The following is a 17,835-nucleotide window of genomic DNA, read 5'->3' on the forward strand; positions in this document are numbered from 1 at the left end:
TTGTCTTTACCACATTGCATGTGAAAGCATGCTCAAATTGCAATGCATATTTGATTATTATGTTTAAAAGGTTACCCATCTCTGCTGTATTTATGTTTTTGTTTATTTAGAGCAATGATATTCACTTATTTTAATGAATTTAATGCTCATTAAAGGAACAGAAGGAAAAAAAAAGAACATAAATTGCAATAATCATGTTTCATGAAAATAGATGCCATCTTAAACATGGTTTTAGGCTATAACGACAACCCCTGTATGAGAAGTTATGTTTACCACTGAAGAATTTAGAAAAACAGTCAAGAGATAAGTTAATAAGCAAGATATGAAATATACAGCACCTATTGTCCCAGTCAGCAATGAGAAGACAGCAAGTCAGTCACCAAAAATAGATTACATAGTAATGTCAAGTTTCATACAACTATTTAATGCTATTTTGTAGACAAACCCAACAGCTATTCAAAGATTTCAAGTCCAGAATGTCATCTGAATTGTGGTCTAATGTGTTGAAATAATGCCACATGAACATGTTATTATCAAAATAGTACAAGTACAAATATATTCCTCACAAAAATAGCCCTACTATCCATTAAAAAATGAAAAAACTTATAAATTGTAAAAAGGCTGTAAAGCTCAAAACAGATGTGAGAATTTGATTTTGGTAAACACAAGTTCAAATTTGAATATTACTGTGCATGTTTCTGTATTAGTCGATCTGTGTTCAATTTGGTACGTTACCAGAAATCTCCCAGGAGAGTCGAAGGTAAACAGCTGGTCAGGCTTGCAAGGAAAAGTACTGCGAATTCTATGCAACACCAACTATACCTGTGCAATAACTGGTTCACGTCAGATCTACCAGCCACTCATATAGATTTATTAAATCAAAATGAATTTCATTTTAAACACCCATAAAAATGACTGGAGATTGATTCTAACAGTAAAGCAGCATATCCGCACACTGTTTTATAAGCACTTATGAACAGAAGCAGAGGTGAGAAACTAAGTTTTAGATTTGTCACATGCCATTCGCAAATAATCTTAAAAGTATCCATCTTTTCAGGATGCTTTCCTACATTCTGTGTTCATTCCCAAACAAATGCAATTAGGATGACCATGAAAGGACTAAGTTTGAATTGGTATCATAGGACTTCATCCATTCATCATGTATTCTGCAAAATAAGATTTTGCTTTATTCCAAAAAAGAAAGAAAAAAAAAATAGTGAAAGAACAAACTGGACAGGAGCAGCTTGCTCCAGAAGTATTTCAAATTTTTGCATGATTACAGTACAACATGCAAGGAAATTTATGCTTTATCTATAAATACAAAGCAGTGTCACTTGAGACAAATCCGTTTTGCAACTAAAGAAAAAGAGACATCATGATTTAATATTTATGATGGAAACACTCCAATGCTTTTTTAAAAAAATATTAGTTAAAAATCCATATATAAAAAGACAGAAAGTGAAAGAAAACGAAAGAACAAAGATTAACATGAAGCTGCCAAATTTCTATCCCACCGGTAATGTAATTCAAAGATAGGAAAATCTTTATTGAGAAATCTTAAGTCTCACATAATTCAGGGTACGTTTCTGTTTAAAACCACTAGTGCTTCATTATGAATTCCAGTTTTAATTCCCGTAACTTCAAACAAGTAATTTAAGCATCAAAAATGTTCCTTTCAAATTCAGAGCAAAAAAGATTTAAGAGTCTACATAACCCATACAGTAACACTAGATCACTAAAGAAATTAAAGATAAAAAATTGTATGTTTTTCCAGGAAATTTCCCCCAAACTAATTCATGTATATGGAAACTGCTAAAGAATTTTGAGACTTAGTCTCAACTGCCTTTGCCTGCAGGAAAAAAATTGTCAGGTTTCTTACCCTGTGCAGATGGAGTGCCTGAAATTCATTTAGTTAGTCTACCTAAATACAGAAATCGTGTTGTTTAAACTTCTTCAATCTAGGTACCTGTACAGAAAATGATAATCGATCTTGTGGATAGCACAATGGGCAGTTCACCATTCAGCCTGCTTGCACACAAAAGGTAACACAAGCCAAACACCTCCCTCATCATCTCTCTTCTTGCACAATATCACATATACGGTCACCAACACATACCAATCAAACCTAATGCTACAAGAAAAAAGGACCAGCTATATTGCTGGTATTAAAACCTATGAGAAAAGCAAGGAAGGAGGTATGGGATAAGAACAATAATAAAAAGCATCGCTCATCATCTAACGGTGATAAAAGAGAATAATCAGTATCCTGCAGCAGAACCCTGTAAATCTAGATGAGAACGCATCTGAAAAGCACTTCAAGAAATGTCAGTATATTCTAAATCCCATTCATTAAAAAAATCAACAAAACCTGAAAATATCAGAAGTTTCTAGTGTTCAGAAACAGCAACAAAATCTAACGCGTACGATCTCCCAATTCACCACAGGATTCTCATGATTTATGTGTGTGTACATTTGCCTGTGTGTACGTATGTATGCATGCATGAGACCTCGGATGAGAAGGAAAGAAAAGAAACCTATCTGTTTTGTAGTAATCATGATGCTTTTCACTTCCTAGGGAAAAATATTTATCAATTTAAAAATATGAATCTATGTGGCTCAATTCTACATTATTTTTATGAGTCAACTGCGATTGTAAACATTTCAATCCTACAGAGAAAGTTACACAGAAAGGACAATTTACATATACTAATTTGGCAAAAATTGTTTTCTAAATAACTATGTTTTATAGAAGCTATATTTTTCCTTTAGTGCTTTTCTGACAGCAGAAATAGATATGAGTTGCAATTTACTTGTATCAATTTCCTACTGTACCAGTGTCCAGTAAAATCATTCAAACAGCATGACAGATAAAAGGCAATAATGAAAAGCATTTTTGGTCTTTGGAGAGCTATAATGTGCACTGAATACAAACAGCAGTTAGGGAATAAAAATTAAAAAAACCCCAAACATACACATGCTTAACCAAGTCCTGCTGATACCTTGTAAGACAACTCCTAAATATATTTCAGTATCCAGCAATGAAAATGTTATGTAAAACGATGTGCATTGATCCAGTAATCCCCAAAGCTCTTAGAGTGACTTTAATTTACCTGAACACAGAACTGCTTGAGAAAAATCCTTCTAGACCTTGCCAAAATCTGACTGCAGGGAACAGCATATTTTTATAGTCACAAAAGCAGAGTAACAAAAAAGATGTCAAATACAAGGCCAATGGCAGCTGAAGCTATCATGTTTTTTACACAAGTAACAATCAACAGTGTGAAAATTACTGGTAAAGCAGGCTATGAAGTACAAGATGAAAAGAAAGTTGATCGTGACTGATAGTAAAATATTTTTAGGAACAACAGCCTATACAATCTAAAGGCTAAACTGTGTATAAAATGGAAAATTTACACAAATATTTCCACCTCATATATGTATATTTTACTAGAAGGCTGTTCTTGCTGAAGTTCATGGTCAAATTAGGAGACCATAAAGAGTCTATATGGGTTTAAATATAATGTTCTGTATACTACTAACTAGCTACAAAAACTATTTCTCTAAAACATCTAATATGTTAAAAAAAATCTATAAGTAATAGGTTCTCTATCACACAAAATAAGGCAAAAATGTTAATTTCAAGACAGCTTTATTCTCACATAGCAGGAGAAATCTAGGGCTCAGTGTTACAACTCCAAGAAATACTCTCTTGGCTCTACCTTTATTTGACTCTTATGATTCATATCACCCTATCTGTAATTTCTTAATATTAGGTTTTATCACATGTATAGAAAGTAATTTGATTGTTCTGTATTAGCATGTTTATTCCTCTACTGATAAATTCCAGTGCACTGCATTCTACAAAACTATATAAGGAATGGAAGGCTGCATTAAAGGGACAAAGAGGAAATTGAAAGACTTAACCCCCACGTGGTTCCTGTAATTTGATAAAGTCCTATTTTAAAACGAAAGCAAGTCTGTGCTATACATGTCAGTCCATGCCAGTAAATCTAGCTGTTAAAATCCTATTGATTTGATTACTTTTCTAACTACCTAGAGAAAACACACCTTCATACTCTTAGATCTTTTCCCAAGAACAGATACAACTTCCAAAGCCTTTCCTCATCTACCTTAATAAAAACGTATGAAAGGCGCTCAATGTAAAGAAAAGAACACAGAAGAGCAGCATCTTAAGAAGAATAAAAGCTTTTTGAGGAAAAATACTGGAAATGCTCAGAGAAGGTAATGCTAAAACTAAAGAACGATAGACATAAAGCTCTTTTTTTAAACAAAGAGTATGGCACTGATACATAACAACGTCACTTAAAAATCCACAGAAAGCAATTACTTTTATATCATAATTTAGAATGAAATGCCAACTACTCTCCACATTCAGTTCCACAGACTTACACCGAAAATAAACATGTTCACAGTTTTCAATATTTGCAAAACTCTTTTTGAAGTGCAAACAAAAGTTGCTGAAATATTTTACCCAAAATATTTCTCTATTACCAATTCAACATAATTGTGAATAACCACAAGGCACAAACTATAAGATTATATAAACCAGCTCAAGCCCAGTAAAACAAACAAGCAAACAAAAAACAACCAAAAACACACAAACAAAACAAACGAACAAAAAAACACAACCAAAAAAACCACTCGACTAATTTATCTTGTAATATACAACTTATTTCTGCTAATTTCTTCAGTTACCAGGTTAGGAACTGATTTCTACCAGTGCCTTTATCCTCTACACAACATGTTAGAATTTCTGTTCTGCAATTCCTCCACAAGATAAATTGCTATCACTAATATGATTACTTGTTCTTTAAAACTTTCATATTTTCCTTATAAGTCTTTAAGAATGTCACCTTTAACAATCTAGTCCTGTATTTTGTAATACTCATCTTAAACACAAGTAGGTATGACAATGAAATGCAAAAGAAAAAACTGATAGGACAGACACAACAAAAATTGTTTAGCATACATCATACCTCTGAATCTTTGCACAGATCTCAGCTGATATTTGGATAAATACTGAAACAGATCCTCACTAAAACATAAGTGAGTATGAATCAATGAGTAGAATCTCTTGGCCTAACTGGATTCAGTGTTTCAGCCCTGCATTGTGATTTGGTTAAATACAGAAATGCCTGACAGAGTGATGCCTATAATAGTGTTCCAGTATCACGTAAGATTAAAAAAAAAAGTGTGTTCATGAACTGATCATACTTATAGAACAGACTGTATCTTGTTACAGACCTCTTATTTATTAACGGTTTTCCTGTAGTCAAATGACAGTGTTCCATAATGCACACAAATGGAAATACAGCATGTGACTGTTTCACATTTCAGTAGTTTGGAGATGCTTTGCTTACTCTGTATGCAAACTGAAAGGAAAAACAAACCATATCAAATAGAAGTAGTAGTATATTACTTTTATTCTTCCTGTAAACCAAGGAAAGCAGTAAACTATTTCATCTCGTCACCTGTGTTAATATTGATTTGAACAACAACAACAACAAAAAGTAAAGAAGAAATTAGAGTTTTTTACTTTCTTCATGTACATAAAGTGTCCAAATTTTTAAAAAAATCACTTTAGTGTTCACAGTTGTTTTTAAACCACACACATGCTTATTTTTAAACACATAAATAGTCTCACGGATCGCAATGATGTTATATAGTAGCAAGGTTACCTAGATACACAGTTATGGGTATGGGTGAGACTAATTTCTCTACTGAATTCTATATTAAACGAACTATTTTTCATTATCCTCTCTGTCCTTGCTTACATTTTCATATATATGTTTTCATATTTTTACTATACACTTTTACGATACAAAATGACAGACAAAGAACCAGCTCCCGCTAACCTGATGTGCAATTAAATCCATTTGATACCATGGGAGCATGTGCATGAATAAAGTGAGCCATATGCAGCACAGAGTTCTTATTACCAAGCAGTGCTGACATACAAGGATTTTCCTTCCACAATGAAGCTAATTTAAAAATAGTCCTTCATTAATCTACAACAGAAAATTTTCTTCCTGACACTTAAAAACCCACTTACATTTCCTCTCCGATTTGGTGTGATTAGCATTAGCAGCAGCCAAGAATGTTCTGTGTTTTTAAAGTCATTTCAGGGCATCTGGTTACATGACGCTTGGCACCTATAGTTATTTTTAGTTCTAAGTCTATGAAGAACTTATTTCTTCAAAGTTATCCTCAGATTTCCAAATAATTAGCAAAGGATAAAAAGGAAGAGTGAAAATTAGAGTGTTTCACAACCAGATCTTTTTTTTTGGTATTATTCATAATCTATTAGGAAAATACACAAACAAGGGACTAAATTCTAGATTGTTAACCACAGAAGATGCCTACAAGGATTCTCTTCTGTGTAACGCACAAACAGTAAGGGGATTTTTGCAAAGTACAGCTGACTGGACTATTTTTTATCGTTCTGCAGATCTCTGTAATCTCTCTGTCTGGGCAATGTATTTGTGACACACAAGTGTACAATTCCTTCATACCTCAGAGTCATCCTAAAAATGCAGCTCTAAAACTATTTTTGATAGTTCAAATAAAAACTAACAATGCAAAAGAATATGTTATATAGACCATCAATCCCATATACAGACTCACTCACACTAGTTCAGTTATCAGTTATTTGACTAACAGTCACATGCCAGGCCCTCTCACAAAGCTATAAACTTTTAATGTAAACATGCCTTACAATTAGTAAAATGCCTACAAAATCTACAGTTCAAATAAAGGGAAGCAGCAAGACTTTTGAAGGACAAGCTTCATCTATACTTTGGGTTAAGAAACATCAGAAAATTGCCTTATTGTTTTCACAGTCAAAATCTAAAAGGCAATTGCTGAACATAAAAGATATTTTCACAGTCCGCCAAAGGATGAGTCTGGGCTTTCAAAGGAGTACTCTGGCATCTTCAAGAAAACACTGTAAGGAAGAATTATTTGAGATGGACCTCCTGTCTTTCTCCTAGTCTACACACTATTAAGAAAAACAGAAAAATCATCAACATTATAGCAAAACATAGAGGAAAATGACAGACAAGAAAATCTGACTATATTTTTCCTTTCAGTAAGTTTGAAGGCAAATAAAGGAAACGGTTTATCAGGAAAGAAAGAACTGATAAATCAAAATGTTAATCCTCTAAATATCTGAGCTATTTGCAAACAGAAAGAAGACAAAACATCTACAAGATCTGCAACACATTCTGAAGTACAAAGTCTCAGTGAGAGGAATCTCTGAAAACTGGTCTTTGTAAGAACAAGACTCTGAAAACGTGCAAGTACTGGTAGCCATGTTCAAACAGCAAAAAACCTAGTTCTGAAATAAGCTTCAGACTCTGCATAGATTCAGAAACGCTACACAACTTCAGTATTAGCTTCAAACCATTACAAAGAGCAACCAAAATTACAGAAAAACAACTCTGTGAAGTGTATGTTGGTTACCTGCAATCTCAGCAAAACACAAAACTCTCAGCTTCTATGACTTTTTTTTCCCAATAGCGGAACCGTACACCTCTAGATCCCCTCAGCATTTACTAAATCATTAAATACATGCAACCCCAGGCAACACCAGAAATCTAGTAATACAACTGTATCTCTGACTGGGGCAGTCATCTACCCTACACTAACAGAGACAAACTTAGAAATACAGGAGCTGGGGAAAATCCTGCTTATTGTTGTATATGTGTATACATACACATAAGTCAAGAAAAGCAGCCATTGTTAACCACTAATAACGCCTCAGAAACTCAGTAGGTGGAATAATAACTATGTTTGTGAAAAAAAGCACAGTAAGAACCTGCCTTAAAATTCTCAAACACATTAAACACAGTGAACTAATACAGCACACTAAGAAGAGTACAATAAGCATGAAAATGTCTGACAAATGGTATCTATTAATAAAATTTAATGTTTCAAAACATTAACACAGCAGTTTCGTGTTCTTCCAAAAAATATCTAGCTTTGATTCTACTCAGAGAACCCAGTATTGAAGTGAGCTTGAAAGCCTGGAAACCTACACTCCTGAAGTTTGTCAGCAGAATATGAACTTGTAACTCTATACCAGGTAGGTCATCCATGAGAACAAATGGTAAGGATTGTGTCTCAGTAAAAACTGCCTCGATCTGACAGAGATGAGAGTTAAGAGACTGAATTTAACTGAGTAACACAAAGACTTGAATGGCAGGCTGTACCTAGAGAGAAGAGAGCCAGCACCTACAGATAAATCTAAAGCTGCTACCTCTGCATCTATAGACAAAACCACCAAAATGGCACCAGAGAGATATATTTCTTTGTTGTTACACTCATGCAGCTCTCCAAACATAACAAGCTAGGAGAAGCTGTCAAGCAGGTCTATTTCTCTTGCCGTGTTCATTCTTTTAACATGGAGAGCCTTGTGATGTGAAAAATGAGAGGTGGTTGAGAAAGCAAAGATTTCATGGAGAACCAAAAGACAATGTTGTATCCTATCCAAGACATAAAAGAAAGCACAGAACTTTCTAAAAAATGGATACTCCAGTTATTAAAATACCTCAATGAAGGCAGCAGGTGTACAAGTATACATGTGGTGTCTTAAGCACACCAATGGACAGAAAAGTACATATGGAAAAACTACTTTCCAGATTTCTATCCTAGTTAAAGAAGTTGGAGATCAATGCAAAACAGATAAGCCCATAACACCAGCAGAAGATGTAAAAAAAATAAATGAAGCCTTTGAGATCCTAATGGCAACAGGTTTCAGAGGAATTCCTAGAACATAAGAAATAGAGCATCCAATATTCATAATTTAAGTGACATTTCAAAATGAGGACAATCTAGGGAGCCATTCTCAGAGTTTTTGAGAGTTCACAACGTCAGATATGATCTAACAATGAGAAGCAAAAACTGCTACATATATACCTTTAAGTATACCTAAAGACTCATTCAAGACAGAGTGATGTACAGTATGGAAGAGCTGAAATGAAGTAAGCATTGGTATTTCTTCAGGAACACACATTTCTCCTTGATTTACTAACTGACATTTTTCAAACAGAGGACAGATCTCCATCTGAAATGTTCCTAGCAGTGCAAAACCAGGATGGAGAACAATGCTGAGAAAGACCAGGAGAGGGAGGGGCACCTTCAGTCACAGTATTCAAATCAGCATTGATCCTGTGGCAGTTTTGCTTTAGTGGGAAATTTCTGAGGTTATAAAATTTCACTCTAGTCTTTCAAGTGGGCGAATTCAGGTTTCCTCCCATCCCAAAGCTCTTCAGCGTTCCCAAGTGTTCTTTATTATTAAATATCAAATACATATTAACACCATTATCTGCGCAACAGGTACAAGCTGCAGAAAATATCTCTGCCCAATTTTCTGACTGGCATCTACAATATGAAGTTAACCCAGAAAATCAAGAATTTCACATCAAAATGGCGAGCTCTTCACCTCCTTACAACCATGACAACAAAAAAGTTGAAAATACAGCTTGCCTACCAGTAACACATCTTAAGAATTTATATATTAAGAGAATATATCTGTTAAGCACTGATTACTACAAACATTTCTAGCAACTCATTCATTATCATGGTAGAAACATCCCATCACACCTTTCTTCTACACATTACTCACAATCTGTTTTGCTTTTTTATTAATCTGTCTCTCTCTAACTCAGACTACTGCAGAGATCAAAGATGAAACAACAGTTTTAAGGCCACTGCACCTTTCACAGTTTATGTACTCGCCACTAAAAAGCAGAAAGACTACTTGAGATTATAAATTAGAATTGCTCAAAGATAGAAAATCCACATCTCTAAGAAGTCTAGTAGTTATTTTCATGTTTTCTAATATCTTTGGAATAAGATTACCTTTGTGCACTAGATTAATAAAGCAATCCTATGAATAAATCAGCCAGGGATGCAGTCCTGGTAAGATTCCTTGTAGGGATTACATTGGCTAGAAGGACATATATCTGTTCCATCAAATACAGATGAATAGCTGGAGAATAAACATTTCCTTTTTATATATATACAGTATTTGTTCTGTCTAGAAATTTCCAGGCTCACTGAAATACCACTGCTAAAGTCTTAACGCTCTGGTTTTTCTCCAGAGTCACTGTAATCACGCAAAATTAAACCCAAAGAATGCTAGGATTCTTACAGAATTATGATTGCTCCTGCAGGCATTCACTGCCACCTGTTAGCATGAGAAAGTACAATGCTCTCTTCATTATCTACTGCCCTTGATATATTTAAAATTTTCATCTAGTCAGTGTGCTTAAACTTCACGTGATCATTTAAGGTGGCTTTTGAAAATGTTAAATGGGAAAAAGGTGTAAAACACAACAAAACACAACAAAAATTTACACTGATTATCTACTTCTCTTTAACAAAAAAAAAGGCATTAGAGTATAGTTAATAACAACTAAGACAAATATTTCTCTAAGTTAATGTTATACTTCTTTCCCATGTCATGTACAAGGAAAAAATTCAAGGCTTCTCATTTCGAGAAAAATAATATCCAAAAATATCAAAACCGGCAAACAAGGTAAGCAAAACAATTTCACTGTTCGGAAAATTCTGTTAATCAAAACAGGTCATTGATTCACTTAATGATAATTTGCAAAGCTCCATTCTTCATGAAATAGGCTAAAAATAAAAAAAAAAAAACAACACTAATCACAGAATCCTTCTGTTATTTATAGTAAAATGAATTGGTAAATAGTGAATATTTATTACTTAGGCTAAGACAGTTTTCCAAATAAAATTGATGGCATGTTGCCAATAAGTAGAAAACATAGGCATTTGGCAAAAAGCCACTGCCTTGATGCAAAACTGTTCTAATGTGATTCTTGTTGAATACGTATTTCTCTTTACCAAAATGCTTCTTTCTCCCTAATTTATGAGATACTATCAATCAATTAATCAGACGTTTCATTAAGCCTTCTTCTCTATATATGAATTCAACTACTAGCTAGGATTACCCAAGGTAAAAAATGCTATCATTTAAGCAATGACAGTATGGCAGTATGGATCTGATCCAAACAATGCTGCTGTCAAAGGAAATCTTTCTCACTGACCACTAAGGGCTTCAAACCTCTTAGGACAGCTCTTCTACGGCTTGACAGAAAAATCCACCTATACCATTAATGCAAAAATTAATATAAACAACTCAGAAGAGGTTACAAGCTTAACAATAAAACAGTATGTTTTATTGTGCACTTTTCTCTACCACGATTCACTTTTTGAAAGTTAATCACATCGCCGTATAACAGAAACAAACTTCCAACAGCTCAGAGAAGGTAGATAATCCACAATGGAAGTCCGAAATTCTGATCTTAACAAACACTTCTGAAAGCACACATCAGATCTATCCAAACTATACATCTTTATCGGCAATACATATCGTGATACCTAAACTAAACAAGGTAATGCTAAATACCACTACCCTTTTTACCTGATGAACATCTTTCATCAGTGATGAATATCGATTCCACCTTGGCTAAGCTTGCTGAAAACCACTAACAATTATTTTTCCCATTAAAAAAACCCCACATCCTATTTTTAGGTGAAAAAGTGGAGTATGTGCTTGGTAAGCTGTTAAAAACTTTAAGCTTATCTGAAACAATCGAAATAACAAGTCAACATATATAAAATACTTTAAAATAGCATATTAGATGTCTTTAATAAGCCACATCATTGTATTTACTTTTTATAGCTATTTCTGGGTGTTTCTGTGAAATGAAACGGCATACTCATGACTAAATTCGTCCTTATTATTCACAAATCTAGTCCCCCCCTTCTCAATTGCATGAACAGCTTTCTGAACTATGCTGCAACACAAGCTCAGCATTGACTGTACCTAGTTGGTTTTTTTGGTTGGTTGGTCGGGGGTTTTTTTGTTTGTTTTTCTTTTTTTTTTCCTTGAGAAATGCTACTGGTTATGTTGGCGTAGAGACATAAGGCTGTAAATTCCTATCCTCCATCAGTACCACTGACCTCAGAGCAAACCCCACAACTGGCTACAGGCATTCAACATCCATCATTACTCCTGAAACCTAATCTTTCAGGGAAGGACAGCTGCACTGGGCAGCAGTTAAGCAGCTTTCTAAGATACACTATCATCCCAAACATCATAAATAAATAAATAAAACTTCCTGTCCTACTTTCTGATCAGTGTTTTAGAAATATCTCATTGCGTGTACTTCACACCAAATTAATGACTTTTATCTACACATAGGCAGGCAAAACTCTAATCTAGTAAGCAGAGACCTTTGTTTTTAGAAATAGCTGCTGCTTCTTACAGGCAACAAAATATAGCTTCTCGCTTATTAATAAAAAATAGACAATTTCCTACAAATATTAATAAATAGTAAACCTGCAAATGCCATTTCAATAAAATTTAGCATAAGAGGTAAAGAAATTATACACCTGACATTCACAGCACTGAAATCTCCTCCTCTAGTCAGGAAATCTCTGGTTTTACATTTATGGACTGCCTTTTAAAAAAATACCTCCCTGCCTATAGCAAATTCCACAGAGAGAGAAAGCCCCTTCCTTAAAAAAAAAAAAAAAAAAAAAAAAAAAGAAAGAAGTATGATTCACAGAAGTTTATTTATGCAGGTGAACACAGACAAATTAATCAAGTCTCTATGCTAGAAATAGTGACACACATCTGCCTCATAGACCCCTTCCTTCTGTGGCATAAAGGAGATGAAAGAAAAGTATAGAGTACAGAATATTCCTACTTTTTTTTTAACTTTGATAAGAATAATCTTATTTTTTCAGAAAAAATAAACTAAGCACCATAATTCCTTAACTTTAATAGAGAATATGTGCTGTGCTTCACTTTTACAAAAGCATGAGAAGAGAAGAGGAGAAAGAAGGAGAGAAGAAGGGAAGGGAAGGGAAGGTGCGGGAAGGTGCGGGAAGGGAAGGGAAGGGAAGGTGTGGGAAGGGAAGGGAAGGTGCGGGAAGGGAAGGTGCGGGAAGGGAAGGGAAGGTGCGGGAAGGGAAGGGAAGGTGCGGGAAGGGAAGGTGCGGGAAGGGAAGGTGCGGGAAGGGAAGGTGCGGGAAGGGAAGGTGCGGGAAGGGAAGGGAAGGTGCGGGAAGGGAAGGGAAGGGAAGGGAAGGGAAGGGAAGGGAAGGGAAGGGAAGGGAAGGGAAGGGAAGGGAAGGGAAGGGAAGGGAAGGGAAGGGAAGGGAAGGGAAGGGAGAAAAGAGTAGAAATGGCAGTCTTTTTATTCACTGTACACAAATTTCAGCTTTCTTTGGGAATGCTTTATAAAAGAACACAGCCTACAGACAGTTCAAAAACACAGTTAAGAATTTTTTAATTCGATCAGCATTGTAAAGCAAGCAGAATTACTGAGTTGAAACTTAGCAAACAGGTATTTCCCAAAGGTCAGAAAGCCTATGACATTGTTACCAGAATGTATGTGAATTTCCTCTCACTGAGTCAAAGCAAGTAACAAAAAGCCACACTTCTTGGTAAAACCAGTGAATATGCCAAGGTGAGGCACTGAGATTGAAATGCAGTCGGGCAAATTTTCAAGATAAATGTATACCTATTTACAAATGTAGGACCCAAGCTATATTTTTAATTAGGCTGGCAGTGACCATATTCTGCATGAGAATCAGCCAATTCTGCCATCTAAAAAGCCAGTTTTTACTCACCACTTACTGAACTCTGACTTACAGATACATAATTTTCAGAACACTAAAAACTGTAATAGAAAGAGCAATACACTTGCTTGCATTGCTCCATATACCACATTTGATACACTGCTTGGGGAAAAAGTACGCATTATCTGACTACAACAATATGTGAGCAGTTCAGCTGGCAGTAACCAGGACATTCATTTTGATTGTCTGAAAACAACAAATTAATCTGTGTACCAGTGGAATGACTCCAATAACTGGAAGATTACTGAAAACTCAACCCCACTACCCATAACTATGAAGACGCACAGCACAGGGCATGATAGTATATTAGGACGTGCTCTCTGGTATAATAAATCAAAGTGCCTAAACTTGCATCACTTTCAGCTGGCTGAGAAGGAGGAAGTTTTCTGCACATTCTTTGTATTTGAAAGGACACACAGAATCCCCAGCAGATATTAGACACACAGGTATAAACAAGGGAACCGACTTTTGCAAAAATCTCTATCTGTTTTGGGACTCTACTGCAAGATTGACCACTTTTTTGTTGTTGTTGTTACTGTGCTACTAACCTTATGGAGAAGGCTGTCACAGCATGTAAGCATAAGACACTTAAAGCTGTAAGTCTTTTTGTCTTAGGGAAGTACAGACTATGCATACCTGCTGATGTAATTTAAAATAAGATGATAGAGTATGTAGTGTGAATTGTCGCTTTTACAAATGAATTGAAAGAACCTGAATAATAATCAGGTTTTTCAAAAGCAAAGCTTCCAGTATTTACACAAGTGCAACGTTTTAGGAAATATTATCAATAACCAACCAAAAGCCATCTGAGCTTATGAAACGTAAGTTAAAATTGTGCAATAGTGGACATATGGTTCTATCAACACACAGCATTTTAAACAGCAAGTGAAGTGAAGCTTGTTGGAAAGGAATTTACAAGCAAAGCACTCTCATGCAATCTTTTGCTATGTCTTCGGATTTCTCCAGTTATAATGCAACTTTCACCATAGCAGATCACCAAGGCAAGTAATGCTTCCTCTTTGCTCCTACTTGGTAAAACACTGATAGTATAGGCAGGAGTGTTTTTAAACAAGTATTCCTGCTTTAGGCTGCCAAGTTGCCAGCGTACATTCATTAATTAGCCTCATTTAAAGCCTTTTCCAAAGAAAACAAGGACTAAGCAAATAAAGTAAACAACTCACAGAGTATGATATTGAGAGTTTTCATAAAAATATTGTACGTTGACTGTGTTATGCCAACTGTTTTTAAATAGAATTACAACATAAGCAGGCTCCTGTTACAATAGACAGCATTATGTGACTCTGACACTGAACTTAAAACAGCCAGTATCTATACTTTTTTCTCAACTTGTTAAAGAACAAAAGGTTAAAAATCACTACAATCTTATACAAAAGTGAAACACAATGATTTGCAGATCCGTACTATACTATCCTTCTTGATATCCAAGTGCAAATGAAGTGCCTACCCTCTGCATTTCAGAGGCACCGCATTGGTTTACTGACATTCAGTAAGACTTACAGTTTTGAACAGACATCTATCATTTGACAAGACCTTTAAAGTGGATTTCATTATATTTCATCACGACTTTACCTAAGTGCACACATGCACATTTCAGAAAATTAAACTCAGTCAATATTTGTACGACTGTTGTCAGCAATGACAAAAAGCCTCTTGCTGTAACTAACCTAACATCACATGATACATAAAATTATCTGTTTTAAAGACAGCTTATTAAAAAATTAGCATACCATAGGGAAATTGCATTTTGATTGTATGACCTTACTGTGATTCAGCTTGAAAATCTTTTCAAATGAGAATGTTCAAAGAGCTTAGTAACGGAAGTTCATTTTGAAGGAAATCCAATATGCAAATATTTCAGCTGTGCTCTTTTACAAATTGTCTGCTTTGTCAGTTTCAAAAACTGAAAATCAACAATGGAGCAGTGTAAGTATACTTGACCTTATTGCTTAGTGTCTATCAAGAATGCTACGGCTGGTGGATTTTAAATTTCTGAAACTGACACTCAAAAAACATATAGCACATCTTCAGCCCAGGCCAGTAAATGCTGACTATGCTCCAGCCAAAGCCTTGGAGCCGCCACACTCTCAAACTTACATAACACTTACAAAGCTAGTTTAAATACACCATCAATCTATGTCTGTTGGTGCCTTGAAGTAATCCTGTTTAGTTTATCTTTTAACCCTATACTTGCATGGAACAGTACCATTACTAATCTAATCTAAGAGACACATAGGCAACAAATCTGATTTTCTCAGCTTACAGAAAATATGAAATGCAGGGAGACACTCAAATCTGCCTTTGCTCAAAATTTGCACCTGCCAAGTTGACGGTCATCCCCAACTGCCGTAGCAGTCAGGAGAGCAGAGAGGAAAGGACACCACACAGGACTAGGGGAAATGTATGAAGTAAGGTGAAAAAAAAACCAAAGTAGCAGACAATTTGTATGCATCCCCTAAGTATCCGTAGTGTCATTTGTTAGTAAGGAATAAATAACTGGCAACTTTGCTTTTGACATTAAGCACCTGTGTAAAAAACATCTGGTGAAAGAGTGAGTATATGCCATGTACTGGTACTCGCTGTACGAGTGCAGTTTATACAGGCCCCTAGTGGCTCCACACACACAGCAGCAGATGAAGGGGGATTCCTACTCTTCATCTCATGTAGTTTTGGTCCCTGCATTTTTCAAATGTAGGAACAAAGGGCAACCCTAAAAATGAAAGGTGAATCACTGATTAGACTTAAACCACCAGGTATTTTGTTCTTTTGCACACTCCCAAGTCTGCTCTTGCAAACCATCTCTGAAGATTAAGCACCGGTTTACTATCTATCTCCCCTTGAGTTCGCTGACAGTGCTGGTGTTTGAGTTACATAACTGTCACAGCAGAACGCTTAATTTGTATTATTCTTCAGCACTCATTTTAAAAGTAGTATGACTGTTGGTTCTAAAAGCAGGTCCTAAGACCCACTGCTGAAATCTAGACATACCAAGATACCGTTTTCCTTTCTACACACCATTCCTGACAGCTTGCCATAGCATACACGCAAACCATAATGAATTTCTTAGTGCCTTCTTAGAGTAGAAGTCTTCTACTTAGGCAAAGCTTTCAGTGCTTTAAGTGAATACAGAAAAGCTATATATCATTTCTGCATTGAGAGAAATCTAAATATACTTCACCATATTACCGCAAGTGACAAAACTAAAGCTGGAAATCTACTCCTGTAAAAAGTCTCTCATTAAATCCTTCTTCCTGTCTATGTAACACTCAGTACCACGAAAATTCCATGCCATTAAATTCACAGCTTTTAGCAATTTTGACTGGGCAAAATTTGACAGCTGAATTTATTAAACTGACCAGTTTGTCAATTTCACACATAAAAAAAGCAGTAGTAGCAAATCTCATGAGATGGAATTTAAAGAACATATCAAAAAATTGCTATCTAAAGTAAGATGCAAATACCTATGATTGTATTTCAGAGAGGAATCTTTTTCTTCTTCAGAGTTGCTCCATTCAATAACAAGTATTGTAGGAGCTTTGTGTGCTCCCAGCCAATGAGAAAATGATGTCATTTACTATACACTTTTACAGCGAGAAAGTACTGACTGTTGTAACACCAGACGAAGGAAAAATATGGTTCATATAGATTTTTCCATCTCCCCATCAAAATTCCCAATAAATGTCCTGATATTACACAAGTTCCTTGTGCATGAACAAAAGGTATGTTGGAAGCGATCACTGAAAGGCTGAGAAGGCAATCATGACTTCTCACATCAATCCTAAGTTTAAGAGAATGCAAGCTTCACCAAAAATACTCATGTCTGCAAACAGGAAACTCCAAAGCAAATCAGCATCTACAAGACTCATCCCCAATGTAATGCCTTCTCAAGCCACAAGTGAAGGAACACATAAAACGCTAACTACTCACGTAAATAAAATGACCCTTCTATGTATGTCAAGACCGAGAATATGGACATGGCAAGCACAATAAAGAAGCTGCCATCCTTCCACGAGGCAGCAACTGTACAAAGGCCAGTCAAGGCCAGTCAAAAGAATAAAATACGCATGACAGCAGCCTGGAGAAGTAACAAGGAGGAGCAGACATTCAAAAGCCGTACAT

General features: G+C 35.5%; 1 protein-coding gene across 2 annotated transcripts in view; it reads right to left on the minus strand.

Moving 5' to 3' along the window:
* The window catches only part of PTPRD (protein tyrosine phosphatase receptor type D), a 372,025-nt gene that overhangs the window by 353,176 nt on the left and 1,014 nt on the right, over positions 1-17,835 (minus strand). The window lies entirely within an intron of this gene.

The sequence above is a fragment of the Caloenas nicobarica genome, chromosome Z (assembly GCF_036013445.1).
Source record: "Caloenas nicobarica isolate bCalNic1 chromosome Z, bCalNic1.hap1, whole genome shotgun sequence".
In the NCBI taxonomy this organism is placed as follows: domain Eukaryota; kingdom Metazoa; phylum Chordata; class Aves; order Columbiformes; family Columbidae; genus Caloenas; species Caloenas nicobarica.